This window comes from Nuphar pumila, chromosome 9 (genome assembly GCF_984573655.1).
Source record: "Nuphar pumila chromosome 9, dmNupPumi1.hap1.1, whole genome shotgun sequence".
NCBI classification, from domain to species: Eukaryota; Viridiplantae; Streptophyta; class Magnoliopsida; order Nymphaeales; family Nymphaeaceae; genus Nuphar; species Nuphar pumila.
The window spans coordinates 90,231,038-90,257,580 of NC_143257.1; the positions used below are offsets into that span (position 1 = coordinate 90,231,038).

The 26,543-nt window shown below is 35.0% G+C and overlaps 1 pseudogene; it reads left to right on the plus strand.

Moving 5' to 3' along the window:
- The first annotated feature begins 9,532 nt into the window (after positions 1-9,532).
- Positions 9,533-10,078, plus strand: LOC149828689 (endoribonuclease Dicer homolog 4 pseudogene; annotated as a pseudogene).
- Positions 10,079-26,543: the final 16,465 nt, after the last annotated feature.

Below are 26,543 nucleotides of genomic sequence, written 5' to 3' on the forward strand. Positions count from 1 at the left end.
GTTCTATGCAGCAATGATTTATACGTTTAAAGCAGTAGCGATTTACGATTCATGATTTATACATTTAAAGCAGCAATGATTTATACATTTAATGCAATAGCGATATATGATTTACAACGCTATGTACTTATGAAGGGTTCAATTTATACAATGATTTGTATGTTTGAAGCAGCGATTTGTACGTTTGATGCAACAACAATTTATACGTTTGAAGCAGTAGTCATGTGTATTTATGATTTATGAAGTTACCACGATTTGTACTTAAGTTTGCTAAATCATACTACGATGTTTAGTTATGAAGCTAAAATGTTACAACGATATGTACTTATAAAGGGTATAATTTGTACAATGATTTGTACGTTTAAAGCAGCAACGATTTATACGTTTGATGCAGTAGCGATATATAATTATGAAGTTACCTCGATTTGTACTTAATTTTGCTAAATCGTACTATGATGTTTACTTATGAAGCCAAATATTATGATAACTTATAATGTTGGTGATTGTGTAACCAAAGTGATAATTTGTAATAATATATACTTGGGGAGGCGGTTGTAACATATAATAATGCGGTTAAATTTATGTATTGTCCGTTGAAAATAGGACATCGATTTAAAATGTTGAACTGGCAGGAGAGAAAAGCCACAATATTTTATTTTTTGTCTGTAATGGCTATATCGCACTGGCTTTTTTAGACACATTTTCTCTTATCACTCCCCAACCGCCCTCTCTCTCTCTTTCCGGCGATAATGATGTCTGAAATGGAGAGGACAACCGTAATGCCACCGCACAAGTCGCTTGCGGCGGCTCTGAGAAGCAAGGGTGCCTCTTGTGCCTCCCAACTCCTCAACCTCTAACCACCACCATCCCTTCTTGTCGATGTTGTGCTTCCCACCCCTCATCCCACGCCCAAAGTTTCTCTTTCTCCCACCTCACCCCTCACCAATCATTTGCCAATCCGATATATATATGAGGGTTATGTAAAGTACCAAAATATAATGAACATTGAGATTGTGATTTATTATTTATGTTAATAGCAGAACGATTTATATGTTTGATGCAATAGCGATTTATACTTATTGATGATAGCGATTCACGTGACAGCTATTTAATTACAGGTATGACACATTGAAGTGATTTCCATAGAAATCGCTAAATGAACAACGATTTAAACGCGTAAATGGCTACTGCATGTCGCTACAATGTAAATTCCTCATGCATAGGTTTCAATTACATACTACAAATATCTAACAAATCGACACTAGAAAGCAATTAATATTTTACAAATTGGTACACATATCGCATAATATATTACTATACCTAACCCTATACCCTATACCCTATACCCTAAACCCTAGACCCTTAATATCTTACTAAACCCTAACCCTAAACCTTTAATATGTTACTAAACCCTAACGCTAAACCCTAAACCCATAATATATTACTAAACCTAAACCCTAAACCCTAAACCCATAAACTTTAAACCTAAACCCTAAATGTAAAACCCACAAAATTTTGATAATTATCAAAATAAATAAATGGTAAAATTCTTTGGAATAAATACGGTAACGTGATATAGGGTCAATCCAAATGGATCTTAAATTCAAACAAGATCAAATGAATCCAGTGTTTGAATTCGGATATGATGTATGGACTTGGATCCTGGATGGATCCGAAACCCAATTAGAATACAATTGGATCTTAATATGGTTGAATCTCAATCAAGATCCGAAAATGTAGTTAGGAAGTTCAGAAGATCTAAAATATATTTTCAATCCGACTCGTAATTGAGATTCGTCAAAAAGATGAATTCGTTTATAAGAGAATTTAAGTTGCAAGAAAGAGCAACTAAAGAAGAGTTGGTGCAGTGGTCAGGAAGATGGACTCACAAGGTATAGGTCAAAGGTTCAAATCACCTTGGGTGATATAACGTTTCTATTTTGAAAACATTTTTTGTTTATAAGAGCCATTCTGCCATAATGAGTTAAATAAAATTTCGTTGCAAGGAATTGCAACGAAATCAATATTGGCGCACTGGTGGGGATCGTTACCCCTTAGGGAGGAGACCTTAGTTTGATTCCCCCTGTGCGCCAACAAAGAGGGTTATTTTTTTTATAAAAATAAAATATATTTTTATATTTTTGAAATTTGAAACTAAGAGAGGGTGTTACCCCTTCCCATTTAAGACGGTTTTAAATGTGGAATGGGGAGGCGCACAAAGAAAGTGGTTGGGCGTTTTTCCCAAATGGGAAGCCCAACCAAGAGCATTAAAGTGGACTCTTGGAATTTGAATGGTGGGTTGGACGGTTTTCAGAATGAAAAATTATAATTACTCTAATAAACAATGGAGAAAATCCTTCTCCACACATATCATTGGAAAGGGTGGTGGAGGGGTTACAAAGGAAGTTAAGAAGATGACATTTATGGAGGGAGGGTTGCAAAATCTAAATACGTTGGAAATCGCCCCCTTCTCTCTCTTTCCAGTTTCAGCCTTTACACGTCTTTTCCTTCTCCCTCAAGCCTTCTCTCTCAAGCCATTCCTCTCCCACACCTACTCTCTCTCTCTATCCCCATTCCAGCCATACCTTCCTCCCTCTTTCACATGGTCTCCCATCTCCTCCATTTCAATCTCTTTCACACGTTGGAAAGAGGATTGCTCAAGGTGCAGCAACAACCATTTTGAAGAAGGTATCCACAAGATCGATCCATCATTTAACCACACGATTCTAGTTTTTGGGTTTCTGATTCATCGAGAGGTAAGAGCATAACTTCTCTATGTGTATGCACAGCGTCGTGAGTCTCGTGTATGCATTTAGACATGCAATTATTTGTACGATGATACATATAATCCAGTAAGTAGCCATGAAAATAAAGGAATCTGCATATCTCTATAGATGTAATTCTAAATTCACGTATCCATGTGAAATCTTGGTGTTTTTGCATTTTTCTTTCCTTCTGAAATGTGCCTATACAAAAAGAAAATTTTGGTTCATGTTACGGCAAACAGCAGCCTCAAGGCTTCATTACGTTGTTGGAAATATACCTTCACTAATCTGAGATTAACATCGATATTTTTTCCTCTTCATCTAACTATTCTTTTCATATGTATATACGTGGATAAGATAACATAGTGATAGAAATTGTAAGTGAACATGTCTTCATACATGTAGGTAGTGTATTTGATGGGGTATGATGAAAAGCATACAACATGTACATCAGATTATTGTTTTCATGTAGTCTGGCTAGAATCGGTAGGTTTAACTCTATAGATTTCAAATACAGTCGAAAGAGATGCCTCATGCTTCTAAGTAACGGGGTTTTCTTTGTGTCGTGTTCCTTTCCAAAACCGTCTTTCTTTCTTTTTTTATTTGAATCCTTTGTTGTGGCTTTATCTGTGGCCAGATCTCTTTATTATTGCAAAATGGCCCTTTTTGCATTTGTTGAATGAACTCTGGCAAATACCAATAAATTTGATTTATTTGTTGTCTTTTGTGTTCTGTTTTGTAATATTGGATCCTTTTGTTTCTTGGTTGCCGAAGAATGTGATAATCAGATCATCAAACTTATATATATAAATCCTAGTCGAATTTGATTATGGTTTATGGTGTTGACTTGCTGCTAATCTTGAATTATTGAACCCTTTTTTTTTTGTTGAATGATTAGCTATCAAGCTTATTTAATGCAACATGGGTGTCCTCTGAGTTTGAGTTAAGGGAACATATTTGATACTTTATCTTGGTCATAGGATAGGGTTAAATATATCAATTTCAATTCTGCGTTGATGGTAGGAAAATGTTGTGAATGGCATTGCAATGAATAACGGGATACTGTAGGAGTCAATTTTTTAGGATGTATCATTGAAAATAGCAGGATGAGAAAGCACAACTGCCAATGAGCGGTCATTAAAATAGCTAATATTTGAGTGTTATTATTTTTATGAATGGGTAGTGTGGGGAGTTGGTGCTATGGGCAAATCTTTGGAAATAGTTTGGGGTTAATAACAACTCCATTTGATTGGGGGATGGGCCAGGAAACAGGCTACTTGTGCAGTGTAGATGAACTCAACTCTACAGGATCAAAATGTGGCCCCGCAAGCAGCTGAGAAGTCTTGTGCCCACTGTTGTGGTGCTGCGGACTCTCCTCTACAGATCCTAAGCAGGCTGGGGAAGTCTGGTACTACCGGCCTCCTAGATTAGCCGGCTGTTACATAACTGGGTGATAACGACAGCTGTGATTGATCTCTGCCAACCCTGTTGATCGGTTGCCCTTGTGAGCGAATCAACGCAGAAAACTTTTGTGTGGCTAATGTGGTGGTGTTGGGGGTGTCGTAGTGAGAGTATGGAATCGAACCTCACCGACTCGCGGGTATATCCTTACCCTTATGCGAGCCACGGGGGTGATTATCAATTGCAAAAAAAAAAGAGACAATAATCGGCATTGGTCTTAAATTCAAAATGCAAAGGACATGGGATTGTCGCGTGGTATTACTCACATTAACTTAAGTCAATAGGTTGGTTGGCACCAACTCCCACCATGAAGGAACATTGATGGCAACAAATATGTTTTGGTTTCAAGCCCCTAAGGTGGGATGTGGGATGTCGGATCATTCTTATGAACCGATAAATAAAACAATAAAAGATAAAGAACTATCAGGATAATTCTGTTGCAATTACTTTGAAAATTTTCAAACATGATCGGGTCTCACAAGACTATGTTTTCATCACACATGAAATTATGTATCCTTCGCATATGAGCGTCTTGACCATGGTTCAAATTATAAAATGCTCATTTCATATATGAATGGGTTATCGAATGAGATTCTCAAAAAGGGTTGTTATGTAACCAACTGGGTGGTTGTACTTGGCAAACCATTGAATTGTTAGAGGAATGCATACTTTATTATTCAGACCATTAACTGATTGGAATGAGTGTGTTTGCATGTTCTCACAAAATACTTTTTATCACATACATATGAAAATAATGTTGTGCTACCACGGTGCTTTGACAGAAAATGAATTATCCATGTTCGGAATAGTTTTGATAGTAAACTAAATTTGTGAGTCACATATGAACTTTGGGACTATATTCAGTCCATGGAACCAACATGATATGGATAATTGCACAGCCAAGATCATTGCATGTTCATAATGGTATAAAAGTTCAAACTGAACATGTGGCTTCGCCAAATGCTAAAAGTGCCATACGAGGACTTGTGAATTGATGAAGTTGGGTTATGTCATGTTGTGGCACAACCAGAGGGATACGATATGTATAACCTGGTACCAAAAATAAAAGATAAATTAATATATGATGACATAAATGAAAACTCTCGGTTCTGGGTATACCCGAAAGACGGTATATGTTACCAGTTTCTTTTGGGATTCTGGGTACACCTGAAAGATGGTATATGTTACTGAACCCAAACAAAAAAGAATAAAAATTTATACACATAAAATAAATAATGGGATTCTGGGTATACCTGAAAGACGGTATATGTTACTGGTTTTCCGGGATACTGGGTATACCTGACAACGGTATATGTTACTGGTTTCCCAGGGCTCTGGGTATACCTGAAAGATGGTGTATGTTACCGGACCCATAGTCTACCTTGGAGAGGATAGATGGTACAAGCTCCATGAAATAATTATTGTTTTTGTGAGAGCTAGGCGTCTCACTCAGTCCCCAGTCCTCTGAGTTAGGGGGCTAGGACCACCAGTGTGTCCTAGGTGGTAGATCCAAGTATTCTGCAAAAGTACAGAGTGCATCCTAATTCTAGTTCTAGCCACTGGAGAGTACTCTCTCGGTCATGAACTGTCTCCTTTGGATATCTGTATGGCTAGTCACACGGGTTATAAAATAATAGACCCTCGTGTGGTCTCGGACAGCTACGATGTCGAATGTCTGTGCATACCCACAGGGTAATTAACAAGATGAAGCATAAAGTTAGTGCATTAAGAAAAATCTTCAAGTAGTTGCATATGGCTTGATGTTGCAATTATTGAGTAAGTTGTGATTCCTATGGTGCATGCCTCAAATTGGTTTTCCTTGACACGAAAAATGTGATAACTTATTAATGATGTGTTGAACATTGGTGTTTGTGCTTTATGCAAACTTTACATGAAATGTTTTGCTTAAGTCAGGTGTATATCCACATTAGTTCCAAAGTTGTTATTACTTATATAACTATGGTTCATGCATATATTTTATCGTGCTTTGATGTTGATGAATTATATCATGAAATACTTGACTTTAGTGACTTGTACATATATCACTTGTTAAATGGTTATTAGTTCTATCTAAACATGTTGCACATATACTTGTACACATGACACTGAGCACATTCATATGGATATTATGCTTCTTACTCAGACGTGGTAGTCTGACTCCTTCTGAATTAATGTTTTCAGGAAACTGAAAGGTGAGCAATTGTGGTCGTCGCTGCGGATAGTGCCATGTGACCATATCTTTTTCGAATGTCCTAAGGAATATGACTTGTAATAAATCATTAAGTTGTAATTTAAAACTTGTAGTAATTCAATGCAAGAGTCTATTTTAGTTAATGCCTTGAGTCTGTTCTATTACTTGTAACCCGCCCAAATAAATTGACTAAGGATTTAATAAAGTTTTTTTGCTGTCGTTTAGAAGAAAAAAATATTCCAAAATTTTCAAGTTAAATATTTGGAGCGTTACACTAAACCCTAAACCCTAAACCCTAAACCCTAAACCCTAAACCTAAACCCTAAACCCTAAACCCTAAACCCTAAACTCATAAACCATAAACCATAAACCCTAACCCCTTAATATCATACTAAGCCCTAACGCTAAAGCCTAAACCCTAAACCCTAAACCCTTAATATCTTACTAAACCCTAATGCTAAACCCTAAACCCTTAATATATTACTAAACCCTAAACCCTAAACCCTAACCCTAAACCCTAACCCTAAACCCTAAACCCTAAAATCTAATCCCTAAACCATAAACCTAAACCCTAACCCTAAACCCTAACCCTAAACCCCAAACCCTAACCCTAAGTCATAAACCCTAAACCTCAACTGTAAACCAAAATTACGCACCTAGCACACGTGTTTTGTAAATCGTAACAATGTAAATTCCGTAGGCACATGTTTCAAAATCATAATATAAATATCTAGCAAATAGACACATCTTAAAAATTGATATAATATAGCTCATATGTTTTGAGATATTGTTTTGGTTGTTAATATTGATATGTAATATATTATGCTGAATTGTCGTATATCGATTTATAAGATATTATGTGTTTCCTAGTATCAATTTGTGAGATATTGTTTTGTTTGTTAATATCGATCTGTAATATATTATGTTGAATTGTCGTATATCAATTTGTAAGATATTACGTCTTTTCTAGTGTCGATTTATGAGATATTGTTTTGGTTGTTAATATCGATTTGTAATATATTATGCTGAATTGCCATGTATCGATTTGTAAGACATTATGCTGAATTGCCGTATATCGATTTGTAATATATTATGTTGAATTATCGTATATCGATTTGTAAGATTATGTGTGTTTTCTATTGTCAATTTGAGATATGGTTTTTTTGTTAATAGTGATTTATGTATAAGTGCAGCACACAAATGCCACTGAACAAATCGTTGTAATGATAGGCGTTCATAAATAAAAACGAAATAAGCGTTTAGCGTTGTATACAGTGATGTGATCACCCCAAATTTTCTAAAAAATTCAAAATTTTCCTTTTTGCCCCTAGCCCCATCTTCTTAATAATTTGGTCAATTTCAGATCAAAATTTCATTCATTTCTTGGATTCACTGGAATCCAAATTCAAATTCCATATCTCACCCAATCTCGGATCCAGATCTAATATCCGAATCCGATTCTGAGTTTGGATCTTCTATTTTTCAAAAAATAAAAAAAAAAATCTCTGCATTTGGTTTAAGATCCAATCTCAATTCGAGGTCCAAACTCCTGAATCCAGACCCATTTTTGAAACCCAATTTCCAAATTTTAACTGTGTATTTTTATAAAATTTTCTTTTGTAAAAACATCAATTTTCAAAACAAATATTTTATAAAAACTTCTAAAACCTCGTTAAGATCCCATTTCCTAAAAATCCTCATATTTTCCTCATGTGTCCTTCTAGCTTTTTCCTTTAAAAATATAAAAAGAAAAAATGAATTTCAGAAATTGGCCTAAGCCCCTTTTTTTGAAAAATCTTGTAAAAGAACCATCTTTATGAAATTTTTCAAAAGTTAGAGGACCATTTTTGAAAAGCCCCTAACGGCTTTCTGTCATAAAACAGAGCTGAAGGGGTCGATGGTTTTCATCCGTTTCTCACCTCTCCCTCTCGACGATCATCTTCACCTCCCCATTTCCACGATCATCCCCTGTCAGCCTCTTTTCCCTCTCTCCCCTTCTCCTTCTTCCCCCACCTTCGATCCTTCTTCTTCTCCCCTTTCCCCTTTCCTTCGGTCTTTCTTCTGATTCCTCCACTTTCGATCGAGTGAAGGAGTTTGAATACGCAACAAGAGTCCACGCAGTGCAAGGAAGGAACGTCATCCAGTTCAGGTACGATCCCCTTTCCCATTCGCTCTTCTTCTGCTCTTCCTATTATCCCCTTTACTCTTGTTTTTCTGTTTTTTTTTACAAGTTTTCTAGTTTCTTCTTCATCATTTTTTAAAGTAAGCCTCCTTGTAGTGCCGATCTGCGGATAGCAGTATTGGCCTACATACGGCAATATCGCTGGAATGTCTTTATTCTAACATTTTATTAATTTCTTCCTGCAATTTGTTATAGAATCTCTCTTGCTTATGCATGTTGTTGAATGTTTGTTCGTTCAATTTGATGTCCTCCTATTCATGTATCTTACCTGTAATTACTTCAGATCCATCTCATTTGTTGTTTTATGTTTTCTCTTATTCATCCGCATTTTTCTTTCTGTTCTGTGTATAATATTCACAAGTGATATTACATTTCATAGCAACTTGTTGTGTTTATTCGAATTTCATCTACGTTGTCGGTATCATATTCCGATTCTGCAATCCTTTGTTTTCTATTTTTGCGTTTATTACCATCCATGTTATGGGGATTTTCATTTTCTCTGTATCTTGATTTCCATATTTCTTTGTTAGTTCCCAGTTATTGTTAATGTCCATCTGCGTTTTATTACCAACGTATCCATCATGAACAATATCAATTGTGGCCATAAGTCGTTGCTCCAATGTTGTACCATGATGCTTAGGCATTCGCCCCACCATTTATCATTTTGCTCAGCATAGATTGACTCGCAGAGATCGATTCACTGCGAATTGATCTACTGCTGAAAGTAATTTTTCAAGCCGTTATAACAATCTGAGAGACCAATCTGCTCAACGATGATATCCAAGTGTCATATTATATCAATTTCAGCATAAATACTGACTTTATTTTCTGATTTCTTGTTCCGAATATTGAGCTCAATCCATGCTTATCGCAAATTTTAAATTCGTTATATGCCTTGCATTTGATCATCATCTTGCATCCAAAAGGGATTTGATGGACGAGCCTAAATATTCAAAGGTTCTAGAAGCCTTGACTACAGAAAAATATTTAGAGTGCTTTTCTCTGGAAAAGCTAGAAGTACTTGGTGACTCCTTTCTCAAATATGTTGTTAGCAGACACCTATTCCTTTCATATGAAGCATTGGATGAAGGGAAACTAACAGACTTGCGTTCAAGAACTGTCAATAATCACAATTTGTACAAGTTGGCCATTAGGAGAAACTTGCAGATGTATATTCGTGATCAATGTTTTAATCCGTGCAACTTTTATGCACTTGAGCACCCATGTGCTGTGATTTGCAATAACGATTCAGAATCAATAATTCGTGGTCAAAAAGAAAATGGAGAATTTGTACATCAAACAAATTCCTGTACAATCAAATACAGTAAGTCCCACCAGATACTGTATGGTAAGACCATTGCAGATATTGTAGAAGCTCTTGTTGGAGCATTTATTGTTGATTGTGGGTTCAGGGTTGTAATTGCTTTTCTAGAATGGACAGGGATAGATGTTGGCTTTGATTCTGGAGATATTTTTTAGGGCATGGATTAAAAGTCAGAGAAGTTTGTCTCTTGTAAGTTCCATGGATGTTGAGTCCTTGGAAATTTTATTAGGACACAAATTTCTGCATAAAAGATTGCTTATTCAGATATTTACACATCCTTCCTGCAACAAGAATAGTGGCGGATGCTATCAGAGACTTGAGTTTCTTGGAGATGCAGTCCTGGACTACCTAATAACATCATACCTGTACTCATCCTGTCCGGATCTTAAGCCAGGACAATTAGCAGATTTAAGAGCACTTTCGGTAAACAACAATTCTTTTGCACATACGGCAGTTCGTTGTTCCCTCCATTCCTATCTCATTAGTGACTCTGCTGGTCTTTCTGAGGGCATAAACAAGTTTGTGAATTTTTCTCAAACACCTGCACATTTTTCACTTTCAGCACATTGCTTCACTTGTGCACCTTCACAGCAACATCCCACTCCATTCACATGTACACAGCACAACACCCTCACACTCACAGCACCTTACACCCACCTGTGCACCTTCTTCATAGGCACCATCATCCCCGCATTAACACCATAGTTCTCCACTTGCAATCCCTTACACCATCCATCACAGCACCAACCACTACACTTTCACAGCATGTCCACCATCTCCCTGTTGCGCCTGTATGCTCACCTATTATCTGTATTTTCACCCTGCAACACTTGTGCATCCCTTGCACATATCCACACTAGCACCCACAGCCCCTTTCCTTCCAATGCTACAGCACCACCCACTTCACCCTTCACTTACCTGCACAGCACCTCTTGCATATCCCCAGCATCATACCTATATGCTCCCCTTCACTTACAAAACATCCACTCCCATCTTCCCCTGCATTTAACTATGCATATATCCCTACATCTTGTTCTTGCATTCATCTAGTCATCACTTGCACTTCCACTTCCTCACCTTCAGCATGTTGTCACCACATCACAACAGCCCAGGCATAGCACCTACTTCACTGCACTCTTCACTGCTGCACCCACTCACCTTCATGACACAACCACAACTGCTGAAATGTTCCACTCGCAGCACCCACTTTATCTGTTGCACTCACCTGGCTACTGTGTACATCTCACCACCATCACCTATATATCTATACTCAGCACTTCACCGTTGCACCTGCTGCAGTATCATATCACTTCGTGTGCATCTACATCATGCACTGTGAATCATTCCGCAGCAATCACAACCCTCGTTGTGAACCACTTGTCAAATATATTGCATAAGTCAGTCCACTAAGCAACATCATTTATTGTAATTTCATAAACAATCCCATTATGCAGCATCATTTGCTATAGTTTCATAAGCAATTCCAGGGCACATCTCCTTTGCATTCACAAACAAGTTCACTTATAGTTCACTCGCAGGCCGTGAACTGCTGCAATTTCATTTATAGCTTCATAGGCATATCCACCTGTATATGCATTGCCTCCATTAGCATATGCATATCCACCTGTGTAAGCATTGCTTTCATTGGCATATACACTCATATGCATATTGTTTTCATTAGCATATACACCTATATAGGCATTTCCTTCATTAGCATATGCATGCACATGTATATACACACTTTCTTCATTAGCACTAGCACATATATTTGCATATACATACATGTCCTTCATTAATATAGATATCTCACCTAGACATAAGCATATGGGTTTTGACATAATATTTTCCATCATCTTCTATATTTTGCATTGTTGCTTCATGCTAACTCTCTTTTGCACGAAAAGTGTAGAAGTGTTAAATTCCTTTTCTAGATTAAATTTTTTTGATATTCTCAAATTCAATTCAAGGTTGTAATAATTAGATATTAATGAGAATTTTATCTTTTCAGATTAGAATAGAATGTATGAGTATTTAATTTTCATAATTGCTTGTTTCATCTCATTTTATTTTTACTTTCATTTAAAGCCCACAATGGTGAAACACGAATGGCACGTGCACCTTTCTAATAAGAGGTAAATAATTCTAAGTAAATGATTTACATTTATGGCCATAGTCAAAATGTGAACAATACTTAAGATTTTTATCTTTTATGGAATAACATTTGACCTCCACTTAGGTCTCTTTTGAAAATCATCATATTTTTCTGAAATATTATTTTCTTCCTTTATCAGAATTTAATATGTGAATTATCTTGAGATATATTTGTGGTCATAGTCATGGATATATTGAAAGTTAATTTCATTTTAAATCCTATAAAAGCACCAAAATTTATTTTATTCTTTATTAGACTTTAAATATAGATTGTATTATAATATATTTGTGACCATAGTCATGAATGTATTATAATTTTATTCTTATTTCAATTCTATTTAAGAATAAAGTATGCTTTTAAATTTCAATCTGTAAATTCCTTCAAAGCATTCATCATTTTGGATAGAATTGCATTCCTTTTTTCAAATTATTTTCAAGTTATTTTCCATATTCCAAGTGATTTTTGAAATCTTTTAAAAACTCAGTTTTCATTTTCTAAATTCAAAATCATTTTCAACTTTCATTCATAAATTCAAATTTATTCTTTTATTCTCAAATCCAAAGTTTATTTTAAAATTTCTAAATTTTCTATTTCTAAATTCATTCCTCAAGTCCAATTCCAATTTCAAACTTCAGATCCTAAATTCAATTTTAAATTCATTTCCCCTCTCAAAATTAAAATTCAATTTCAAAATCAATTCAAATTTTCAACTTGAATTTCCAATCTAATTTCCAAGTCCAAGTTCTGATTTCAAACATCAAATTCATATTTCAAAATCGATTGCAGATCCAATTTTCATTCTAAAATCCCAAAATCGATTTTGCATTCCAAAATCCAAAGACGGATTTCACTTAGACTTCAAGTCTAAAACTTCAAAATTCAATACTCTATTTCAATCTCAAATTCAAATTTATCAAATTTAGAGCTCTAAATCCAGTCTTTCTTCCTCAAATTTCATTCTTTTTCAGATTTCACTTTTAATTTCAAATCTTCCTTCCGCAAATCAAAATTTAAATCTATCTCAAATCTTGGATCTCAGATATGATTTCAACATCAGAATTTCAAGCCTTCTCTTCAAAATCTCAAATTCACTTCCAATTCCAAGGTTAGATTTAAATATCAGTTTTCCAAAATAAAGTTCAACTTTTTGAACTTCTTCTTCAAGAATATTTTCAAACTTATTTCAAATTCACTTGGAAAAACCTAAAATTTCTTAAGCATTTCTTAAAGCATACATCTTTGCATTTTCATAGCACAAGCATGATTTGATGTGCATTTTAGGATTTCAGAATAATCATTTAGACAAATTTAGGCAAAGCAAAAGGCATTGATTCGATCCTTGGTTCAATTACCTCTGGTAAATGCGTCAGGAATGGTTGAACCTCGTACCGATGAGCGAATCCCATCTCTCCATTTTTCTCGCAAAATTTTGAAAACGGAGGCGAGTTAATTTTTTAAAATATTTTTTTCAAATAAAGGTCAAGTGAGACCTCGCAAAAGAGTTTCTTTTCTTTCTTTATTTCTCTTCTCTCTTCGTTCTTTCTCTTTTTTCCCTTTTAAAAAGGGAGAAAGGGATGAAAAGAGAAAATAAGGATAGAAAGAGGGAAATGATAAATTTTGCAATGATCACAAGTGAAAATGCCATTGATTTGCTTTTACAAGTTGTGTTCCTATCGCGATTTACACAATGATTGATAAATGTTTGAAACAATTTGCACAAACATTGATAAACGGATGAAACTGTTTGCATAAACATTGATAAACGGCTGAAATGATTTGCATAAACATTGATTGTGCACTTTTATCGTGATTTGTACTCATGCACAGTGCGATTTTTATCCAAATATGGCTGATATAGACGTCATTGTGTAAATCGTTATACCATCATGATTTACACAATGACGTCTGTCTTTTAGACAATGAGCTTTGTCTAAGTGAATGACACGTACCATCGTGATTTACACAATGACATATGAAGGCTATGTGCTATCGCGATTTGCTTTTACGGGCTATATCTATGTCAACGATATTTCCTAATTGATTTTACGGGTGATTGGGGTTTAGTGTTTAGGTTTTAGGTTTAAGGATTTTGGGTTTTACTTCAATGATACAAATCGAATTAACTTTTTAAATACAAATCGATTTCGTTTACAAAGACATATCGTTCTTGTTGTAACTTTGTAACTACAAATCCACATGATTTACAACCACATTCATATACAAAAAATATTAGTATTTAGTTACAATACATCATGATCAATGGTTTGGCTTAGATATAATACATGACCATCATAAAGAAAGAAAACAAATATCATCACCAGTATGAAACCCACGTCCAAAATAGTGATGTGCTTCTAATGTAATCCAAGTGCAGGAATGTGGAAAGCTATTTATGGGAGGACACTTCGTCAAACACATATCTATCATTTAGAGACTCTCATTTTTATAGAAGAGATCACCAAAACATCCATATTGTTCATCATCGAGTTCATTTCTTGCTGCAAAGCGATTCTATGTGCAGCTGCGGATACATCCTCTCCAAGAAAATGAGCTCAGTAGTAATGGCAGCCCACTGCACCATTTTCCTCGGACTGAGACTGATAGAGACTCTAGCAATGGTGCACCTTGAGAATATTCTTCACAAACTTCAGCTTAGGCACTGCTCCCTTAAAGAATAGATGGGCTACATCATAAATCACTTTTACGTATTTGTCATGAAGTATATTAAAGACAAATACGTAAAAGTGATTTATGATGTAGCTCATCGGCTCCTTCAAGGGGACAGTGCCTGAGCTAAAGTTTGTGAAGCATATTCTCAAGAGTGCACCAATGCTAGAGTCTAAGAATCAGCCTCAGTCCGAGAAAAATGGTACAGTGGATTGTCATTACTAATGAGCTCATTTTTTTGAAAAGAATGTATCTGCAGCTACACATAGAATCACCTTGCAGCCGAAAATAAACTCAACGATGAACGATATTGATGTTTTGGTGATCTCTTTTGTAAAAATTGGAGTCTCTAAAAGATAGATATACATTTAACAAAAATGTCGAAGAAGGAGAAGAAGATGAAGGCGGAGAAGAAAAAAGAAGAAGAAGAAGAAGTCGTGTTGTCGCAAAAAAGAGGAAGAGAGGTTAAATAGACTAGGGTTTTACACCTGGACAACGGGTCGGGTCGGGTCGAGTAGGGTTTTATATATATCTATATTAGGGTTTTATATTTTGCAGGGTTTTACGCATGTATACCCAAATCGACATGATGTTTAGACTTAGTAAAGTACAAATCAATTTAAGCAGCTACCACGATAACGATATATCTTTGTTTGTCTTTATGAACGAAATTGACACTAGAAAACACATAATATCTTACAAATCGATATACATATTGCATAATATATTACAAATCAATACGAAAATTCAGCATAATAGCTTACAAATCGACTCTATAAAACACATAAAATCTTACAAATTGATGTACATATAGCAAAATATATTACAAATCGATATAGAAATTTAGCATAATAGCTTACAAATCAATATTAACAAACAAAATAATATCTCATAAATTGGTAGAATGTTACTACAACTATGATTTGCGATACATTGCATATACTGAGTGAATGACGATACCAACTGTAGCATATTTGTCATGAAGTATATCAAAGATTAGGCAAATATTTTTTCAACTACGAAGTATAGTTTTTAAGTAACGATTCAACTACAGATTATGTATAGTGATTTGTATATGTGAAGGCTAGATTAGACAACAATTTTTACTAATTGTTTAAGCATTAAGCAATGGTGATTTACCTACGGTATCAAAATTATAGCTTTGTAGGCTAGATGAGACAATAATTTATACATGTGAATGATACATATTACAATGATTTATACATGTGAATGATATATTATTAAACAGAATTCACACGCCATTCCTGTGTTCCATAGCTTTTTGGATGAAGTCATTTTCATGAATGGTGATCCAAAAAAATATTAACAATTCTATTTTTGTGTCTCACGATTCATTAAAATGGCTTCATCCAAAAACTCTTTCTTTGTGAACGAAATTGATACTAGAAAACACATAGTACCTTACAAATCGTTATACATATCGCATAATATATTACAAATCGATACAGAAAATCAGCATAATAGCTTACAAATCGACTCTATAAAACACATAAAATCTTAAAAATCGATGTACATATTGCAAAATATATTACAAATCAATACGAAAATTCAGCATAATAGCTTACAAATCGATATTAACAAACAAAACAAACATATGCCTTTCTCACCATGACACCCTGTGCATTTTTTGCCCAAGAATACCTTCTAACACTGAAGCTAAGTTTTAAGGCATAATTATTGTAAAATTTGTATGTTGCTTCCTCATTCTTAAATTGCATTCCCTCTACGGGAACAGAGTCAAGTGTACTATCATGTAGACTTGAGGTGCATGCACCTTTGTCAAGTGCACTGTCATGATCGTCTACCTCATTATCGAATTACATTTCATCTGCTGGAATATTCAAGTCAAGAGTGAATCCAATGCCTACACCCTTCTTATCATGTGCATCATTAGTGCATATATTCACTTCTTCAAGTGCATTGATAGTACGGATGTTCAATGCTCCATGACTTTCCAATGATTGAGATACATCATCTTCACTGCAACTAGTTGATATGCTCAACACTGTCATGAGCAAATTATCAATTTGCATTAGCCAGTGCATACATTTACTATGATTTATTCAAGATGCATATAACAACGGCTACTGATTAGTTGAGCAAGTCAAAGAAATGATTGAATGAATCACACTATCAAAGCAACAACATAATAGCTTACGAATCGATAATAACAAACAAAACCATATCTCACAAATCGACACTAGAAAACACATAATATCTTACAAATCGATATACAACAATTCAGCATAATATATTACAAATCGGTATATGACAATTCAGCATAATATCCTACAAATCGATATACGATAATTCAACACAATATATTACAAATCAATATTAACAACCAAAACAATATCTCACAAATCGACACTAGAAAACATATAATATCTTACAAATCGATATACGGCAATTCAGCATAATATATTACAAATCGATATTAACAAACAAAACAATATCTCACAAATCAATACTAAAAAATACATAATATCTTACAAATCGATATACGGTAATTTAGCATAATATATTACAAATCGATATTAACAAACAAAACAAAATCTCGCAAATCGACACTAGAAAATACATAATATGCTACAAATCGTTATACGACAATTCAGCATAATATATTACAAATCGATATTAACAAACAAAACAATATCTCACAAATCGACACTAGAAAACACATAATATCTTACAAATCGATATACAGCAACTCAGCATAATATATTACAAATCGATATTAACAAACAAAACAATATCTCACAAATTGATATACATGTTACTACAACCGCGATTTGCGTTATATTGCATATACTGAGTTAATGAACGATACCAGATGGGGTAGAAGCCCTTGCTCGCATCTGTAACCAAGCATTCTTGTCAACAAATCCCACCGCCTTACAAATATCTTCAAGTTTCCAACCGCCGAAACGAAAAAATCTATTTGCAATAACAAAACAACACCTTAATGACACTCACAACGACATATGTTCTTCAACAATAACATGATGACATGGAAAGGTACTCACCACGCTTTAATGGCACTTGTTGGAATGTTTGTGCATCATTGCTTTTTTTCATACTGCCTAACAAAAATAAAGAAGAAGAGAAGATTGTAAAAAGAGATGGCCGACAAACCTCCCTTATAACGCCCACCAATGATCGAACCAGTCATTCAATTTATAGTTATCTCCACGAGGTAGGAACGAAGCCGGAAAAGATTTCTATCTAACACAAGGCAGGAACGAGACGGCGACCATGTGTTGCAACACAAGCTAAAAACAAAGGCAGAACATGCAAATCTATTTACGGGGAGCGGGAGGATATTTTCGTCCAACGCATATCTATCTTACGGGAGGACATTTCCGTCAAAAGCATATCTACTTTTTTTATATGTTATTTTATTATAAAGTCATCATGGGGAACATTGGCATATGAATTATTGTGGGTCCCAAGATATTCCTCCATACACACCGGAACACGCAAATGTGTGTTCCGGGGAGAATACACAACACCCTCCCAAACCAACAGGTAGGCCACTTGGAATTGGACTCCAAATATGTAACTCAATATTGGGTGAGGGATGGGTGATTAGATAATCTTTTGCTTCCACACCTCTCTATGGGCGAAGTTGCTGAGCTCGTTGAGCCCTTTACCATAGAGGAATTGAAGCATCTTGTGTGGTCTCTCACCTCAGTTAAGGCACCATTTCTTTGAAATGGTCATAGAGTTGCATCATGCTACTAAAAGAGCTCAACAAATAAATTTGAGTTCTTATTGATTCCTAAAGACATGCATGCTGAGAATATCTGTAGATTTTGACTGATTTTTTTGCTAATAGTCTTTATAAAAATTTTGACCTGTTTATTAATTGGATTATGGAAATGGTCTCTACAACAAAAATTGTTGTGCTATTTGTCAATGGTGAGGAAGGGGAGTCATTTTAGATTCACTGGGGCCTTCGTCAAGGTTGCCTCTCTGCCCATTTCTTTTCGATGTGGTTGGTGAGACTCCAAATAAAAATTTTCAAAAGGTAATTGATTAAGGATTCATTGATAACCATCACATACTGGGTCTTTTATGAATTTTGTATGATTCAATATGTGGATGACGTCTTATTATTCAGAGTGACAAATCTTCAACAAATTAATGGAAACAATTTTGATGTTTTTCAAAACTTTTGAAGTAGTTTCAAGCCCAAGGATTAGTGAAGAGAAGTTACGAGCCTAAGGATTCCTATGGACCATTTGGGTCTAAAAATTGTTCATATCCATGCATTTCAGAAGATTTCTGTTTCTCAAGAGGATAAGATAATTTGTGGGAAGGGCCTCATCTTTCTAATTTGGCAAGGGTCGTCCTCATTCAACATGTTGTTAAACGGGATGCCACTTGCATTATTTTACATTATAAAAAAGGTGGAAAACAAATGAAACAAAATTTTCAAAGTTTTCTTTGGAATGGTGTGGGTCCATCGAAATCGCTTGTAAATTGAAAGACAATCACGTCCCTAATGGAGAAGGGGAGGCCTAGGAATCCGCTCTTAAATAATATCACGCTATTATGTAGATGGTGGTGGTGCCAAACAACTGAGATTTTGCCATGAAGATAATGTATAAATTGGATGGTACATCATACTATTGGAAAAGAAACCCTTCTTGGAGGAAGGCCTCACGGGTGTGAAAAGATATTGCTAAAGCTTTTGACGCATTCATGAGCGGTGTGAGAATGGATAAGGTGACGGGAGAGATCTCTTGGGCTCTTTACGAAGACACTTAATTTTCACGAAGCAGGTTATATGTTCCCCCCTCCCCCTGAACATGCAAGTGCATGTTCAGGGGTTTGAATGAGCGCCACATATATAAGCATGTGGGGCTTGTATCTCCATGTGTGTCAGCATCACTTAGTGTCAGAGTCTGATGCAGTTGCAAAGACTTAAGTACTATTTTTCGCCATTCCCGCCATGAAACAATGATTTGAGAAAAGGACAAAAATGCCTTCCATCCATAAAAGGGAGGATGATCTTAAACTCTTCAAAGCCCAAACATTTTATTTTTGCCCTAAGCAGTAAACTCCTATGTTGTCGCTGGATCACCCTTTGACGATGCACCATCTACTGTAATAGGAGTTTCCTTTGATGATGCACCATTTGTCGTCGTCTACTGCCATCAGAGCACCCTTTGTCATCATCTGTTGCCACTGGAGCACTCTTTGTCATCATCTATTGTTGTCGGAGCAACCTTTGTTGTCGTCTGATGTCGTTGGAGCAGCCTTTGCCATGGAAGTACCGTTGTCACTATTGACTGCATCTACCTTCTGGGTGTTTCTCCTCCATTGTTAGATTACCAAAACTCCTGTCATTTTGGTGAGTTTCGTATAAGGTTTCGTTATGTAAACAAATCAATTTGTAAATATAAATGTTAAATCTTATAACTGGTTGTACTATTCATGCTAAATAACACCTATTTTCATATTGAAACAAATTGATTTGTACCTATCCAACTTCTGGGTGTCAAAAAATAGTTAGCACGATTTGTTCTTATGAAAGCCAAACATTACAATGATATAAACTTATGAAGGCTAAATTTCTATAATGATTTATACATTTGAATGCAGCAATGATTTATATATTTAATGCAATAGCAATTTGTACGTTCGATGCTGTAACGATTTATACGTTTGAAGCAGTAGTGATGTGTATTTAAGATTTATAAAGTTACCATGATTTGTACTTAAGTTTGCTAAATCGTACAATGATGTTTACTTATGAAGGCCCAACATTACAACAACATGTACTTATGAAGGGTGTGATTTCTATAATCATTTGTACGTTTGAAGCATGAAAAATTTATACATTTAAATCAGTAGTAATTTATACGTTTAAAGCAGCAATGATTTATACGTTTGATGCAGTAGCAATGTATATTTATAAAGTTACCTTGTTTTGTACTTAAGTTTGCTAAATCTTACAATGATGTTTACTTATGAAGTCAAATATTGTGATAATTCGTAATGTTGGTCATTATGTAACGAATATGATAATTTGTAATGATATATACTTGGGGAGGCGGTTGTAACATATAATGATGTGGTTAAATTTATGTGTTGTGTTGGTTAGCAATGACTAAAATTTGTAAGACAAGAAAGCCCCTATTGTTTGAGGGGATGACTACTGGAGAAGTGATCCACCAGTCTGATATATGTAAGCATTATGAAAAGTACCAAAATATAATGAAGATTGAGAATGATAAAGACAGGGACAAAGCATTGAAATTTTATAATGTGGAGCTTGATCCATCATATAGTGAAGATGAAACGCAGAGGAATAAGGATGAAAGAACTAAAGATGATGAAGAAGAAGAAGGATAATGAAGAGAAGGAAAAACAAAGGAAGAAGGAGGAGGAGAATGAAAAGCAAAGGAAGAAAAGACAAATGAAGGAGGAGGAGGAGGAAGATAAGAGGGAAAGGCAAAGGAAGAATAAGGAGAAGGAGGAAGAGAAGGAAAGGCAATTGAAGAAGGAGAAAGAGAAGGAAAGGCAAATGATAAAAAAAAAGAGGAAAGGCAAAGGAAAAAGAATCAGGATGAGGAAGAGAAGGAAAGACAAAGGAAGGAGAAGGAGGACAAGGAAGAGAAGGAAAGGCAAAGAAAGCAAAGGAAGGAGAAGGGGGATGAGGAAGAGAAGGAAAGGCAAATAAAGGAGAAGGAGGATGAGGAAGAGAATGAAAGACAAAGAAAGGAGAAAGAGGACAAGAAAGAGAAGGAAAGACAAAGGAAGGAGGAGGACGAGGAAGATAAAGAAAGGAAAAGAAAAAGCAGGAGAAGGAAAGGAAAAGGAAAAAGTATGAGAAGGAAAGAGAAAGGAAGAAAGAAGTAGAAAAGCAGAGGAGGAAGGTGAAAGAGTGAAGGAAGGAAGTAGAAAAGCAAAGGAGGGAGGAGGCGGAGCAAAGGGGCAACAAGAAAGGCAGAGGAGGAGGAGAGAATGAATAGGGAACAAAAAAGGCAGAGGAGGGAGAAGGATGAGTGAATGATGGCTCAACAAGAAAGGCATAGGAAGGAGGGAGGAGATGAAGAAGAGAAAAGTATGACCAAGGTACATAAATCGCTCTTGTCTATCATGATTTACTGTGATAGGTATTATTATGTATAGTGATTACTGTGATAGCAAGTGATTACTGTGATAGTGATTACTATGTATAGCGATTACTTTGATAGCGATTATTGTGACCTATGTATAGTGATTACCATAATAGCGATTAGTATGTATAGTGATTATGTAATAATTTACTACAATAGGTATTATTATGTATAGTGATTATTGTTATAGTGATTACTATGTATAGCGATTACTGTGATAGTGATTACTATGTATAGCAATTACTGTGATAGCGATTATTATGTATAGCGATTACTGTGACCTATGTATAGCAATTATCGTAATAGCGATTAGTACATATAGCGATTACTTTGATATTGATTATTGTGTATACGATTACAGTGATAACGAGTGTACAATGATTATTATATATAGCGATTACTGTGTACAGTGACGTGTAGAAGTATAAATGAGACTAATTGTGATTTGATATGAATAATATGTTATTTTATGTTACAAGGAGGTTAGAAGAGAAGTAGAGCACCAGGTGAAAAAGCTCAAAGGGCAGTGTTAGTGGCTTGTAATTCTGTCGTGGTATGGACAACTGAGTGAATATCAGAAGGACCAATTACGAAATATGCACTTCGGCAGCCTTCTGGACCAGTATTATTTTGAAACGTGTTGGAACACCATAACCCATCTGGTGTGAACACCCCAAATTTTCCCAAAAATCTAAAAATTCCCTTTTTGCTCTGGGTCCCTTTCTTTGAATAAATCGAGTCAATTTTTAATCAAATTTTCATTTATTTCTCGGATTCACTGGAATCCAGACTCAATTTTCATTTTTTACCCAATTTCTGATCCAAATCGGATATCTGGATCCAATTCTAACCCCAGATCTCTTATTGTTCCAAAAAAAATCAAAAATTTCCAATTCTTTATATTTTCTCACAGGTTTTTTTCAGTTCAAGGTCAGATCTCAATTTGAGATCTGAATTCTAATGTTTATCAAAAATTCTGGACCCAGATCCATTTCTGAAAATTGATTTCCAAAATTAACCCTACTTTTCACAAAAAAAACTCATTTCAGAATATCTTGAATGTTTTAAAAATAATAATTTTACAAAAACCTTTCAAAAACCTCATTTGGGTCCCGCTTGCCAAAAATACTCATATTTTTCTCATATTCTCGGATTTTCCTTCCAAGATCAGAAAAAAAGTAGTTCATCTACTTTATAAAAACCCCTTTTTGAAAAATTCCTTTTCTGAAAACCTTCTTTTGTAAAATTTCTTGGATTTTTAGGACCTCCAGTGTAAAATCCCAAATGGCTTTTCGTTAGCCGCAAGAGCTCTCTCTCTCTCTCTCTCCCGCCCTCTTCTTCCTCCTCCATTCATCTCCAACAACCTCCACCTTCTCGATCCTTCCTCCATCCCCTATTTAACAAACCGCAGGGGGGCTTCTCAAATCACTGCCTCTTCACCCCCGCACCACTCTCTCTCTCTCTCTCTCCGATCGATCGCGCATTCTCTTCTCCTTCAAGATCGCATTTCACCCCACCATAGTTTCTTCTTCTCGATTCTTCCTTCCTTCTTCCTCTCTTTCCTCCCTAATTTCCCTTCTTCTTCACTTTTCTGAAAGAGATCTCACAGTCGGATCCCAGTCCTCCTCTCGATGCTCTGAATCAACCAAAGAAAGGGGATCACCCGCTACTGCAAGCCCACAGTCGTCATAGCAGAACAAAGAGAAGCCTCTTCTTTATCCCTCAGAACTTCAATAGAACCCTGGTGTTATCATCGCAAAATTTTTTCACTCCCTTGCGAGAGAGAAACGAATTTGCGAGTCAAACTCGACCAAAGTTTTGAAAATGATTTTGAAAATTTACTCGCCTCCATTTTTAAAATTTACGGGAAAATTTCGTGGAATGGGATCCGCCTGTCGGTACGAGGTTCAACCGTTCCTGGCGCCTTTACCAGGGGTAATTGAACCAAGGATCAATTACGTGCTTTAATTTGACTCAAATAGCTAAATTATGCTCTATTTTTCCTAGAATGCACAAAGAATCAGGCTTGTGCTATGAAATTTTTAAAAAATGCAAGTTTGAGAAACTATGATGTTTGCTTTGGAAAATTGAAATGCATTTGGAAAAATGATTGGAAAAGTGCTTGAAATTGGAGTTTTTGGGAAAATCATTGAATTTCATTGGAAATCAGAAATTTGCATTGAAAAGTGATTTCTCAGGAAAGCTTGAAAAACTGAGAAAATTGGTTTTGAGATTGGAAACTTGGAATTGCTTTTATGAGAAAATGGATTTGAGAATCTTGAGAAAATCTAAGAAATTTATTGGAAAATGACTTTTGAAATGGAAAATGAATTCTCAGGAAAACTGGAAAATATGAGAAAATCGATTTCTGAAAACTTGGGATTTTGAAATTTGAGAATTTGAAAACATAGGAAAATCTTGATTTGAACTTGGGAAATGCTTTGAAATGTCATTTGAAAACTTAGGATTTTGAGAAAATCAGATCCTGAGAAAGACTTGGAAATTCTTGAGAAAATTGAATTTTCTGAAATTGAAATTGGAAAATGAGTTTGAAAATAATGCAATTTGAATGATATGAATGAATGAATTTGAAAAGGGAATTTCATTGAGGAATTGGGAAATCCTTTTGAAACTTTGAGAAATGCAGTGCATTTTTGAAGTTAGCCTAAGAGTGTAGGCTGAATGTGGCTGATATAAAGATCATAAAACTTGGTTTTCTTCGTATTCTGACTATGGCCATAAATACGAATCCCACCGAGTTTATAAACTCCATAAAAGCTTGTGCACGTGCCATTCGTGTAAACCATAGTGGATTTGAAATAAATGCACATGAATCATACATCAAATATCGAAATTTGCATAAATTAAACTATATGCAATGCAGCCCTATTCTAAGCAGAAAAGTAACTCTTATTCCAAATTATTACATTTGAGGTTACATTGAATTGAAATAAAAAAATAAAATCTAAGTCTTCTTCTTGAATGTTCCTGCAAAACTAGAAAACAAGGTTAGCACAAAAATGTAGGTTATTCTGAATTTATCCGAAAATATGAGAAATTATCGGATATTATTCAGATATAAACCCAAATTCATACCCCCCTTTGATATAAACATAATAAATAATGAATAAATTTTGAAAATAAACTTGAAAATTCGAAATTGGGGTTCAAAATGACCAAAATACCCCTGATGACCTTGAAATCAGGGTTTTATGAAAGAATTTTTGTAAATTTTGGAATTTTGAAAATCAAATGAAATAAATCAAACATGGTATGATAAAATATGATTATATGCATGAAATTTTGGAGAATTAGAAATTGAAATTTCGAAATTTAGGTCAAAATGACCAAAATATCCCTGATAACAAGACTATGGCCTTAAAACCAGGGTTTTCTGAAATAAATTTTGCAAAATTGAAAAATATGAAATGCAAATGACATTGAAATTAATCCTAATATGATTCTACATGCTCATGTACATGATAAAAAACCTTAAAATAACGAAAATATCATAAAATATCAAATTTAACCTGATTTTCGCTTGATTTTCGCTTCTGAATTTAAAGATAAACTAACACATGGAGCAAATGAACTTGGAATTAATCTAAATTTGGCATGGATACCTAAAATAACCCTAAAAACAGAATGAAGCTCGAAAATATATTTTTTTTGTATTTTCTTAATATGGAAAATAGTTAAAATCCTAAGAAAATCAAAATTTTACCTAAAATGCTGATTCTAAAGAGGATTTCGGATATCAAACTTCCATAAAAATTTCCCAAATTTTATGGGATGACAGAGGACAGTAAGGCAAGGATTTTTGACTTTTACACTTTCTGGTTTTGACCTATGGTCGGAGCTGTACCACTCCAGCAAGTCGGATCGGAATCCGGCGACTCTAGTAAATGAAGGAAACAGACAGGTTTCGGTAGAAAATATGTAAAAAATAGTAAACAGATGGGAAAAAGGCTGAAATTGTAGAAACATGTCCTGACAAACAGATGGAAATTTTGTATTTTTAAATAACTGGGATCCAAGGAACGGTTTGGAAAAGGGTATGCTGTTATCAGAGACCCGAATCTCTGGAATTTCGGAATATTGAAATCTGTCAGACAGAAATACAAATTTCGGGAAAAATACTGAAACAGTTACGAAAATTTCCAAATTTTGAGCAATGACAGAAAAATATGTGAGGAACAACTTTCATGTTGAAAGTTTTTGCAGATAGGCTACAGATTGGGCGGACTCGGTGCATTAGGGTCTGTCTATACCCTGACGAAAGAAAATCGAGATTTTCCCAGGGGTCTGAGAAATTCGATTTTTTACAGAAAGAAAAACTAACTGAAAAAAACTCAAAATTTTCAGATCATTAGTAGATTCAATCATGAATCTACTGTGATTTTTTAAGGATGATTTGAATCTCCCACATGGGTGATTTTGAAGGTTCTTTTCTGCTAAATCAGAAATTAAAATCTCAGAGAGACAGAAAACCCGATTTAGGGTTTGGTTGGTTTAGAAGGGTTCCGAAACCCGAATTGAATAAAATTTTCGGCAGAATATTAAAAACAAACGAAAATGATTACCACAAAAATTCCAAAATTTATGGACGAAAATTCATACATGTAATGACAATGATATTAGGCACATACA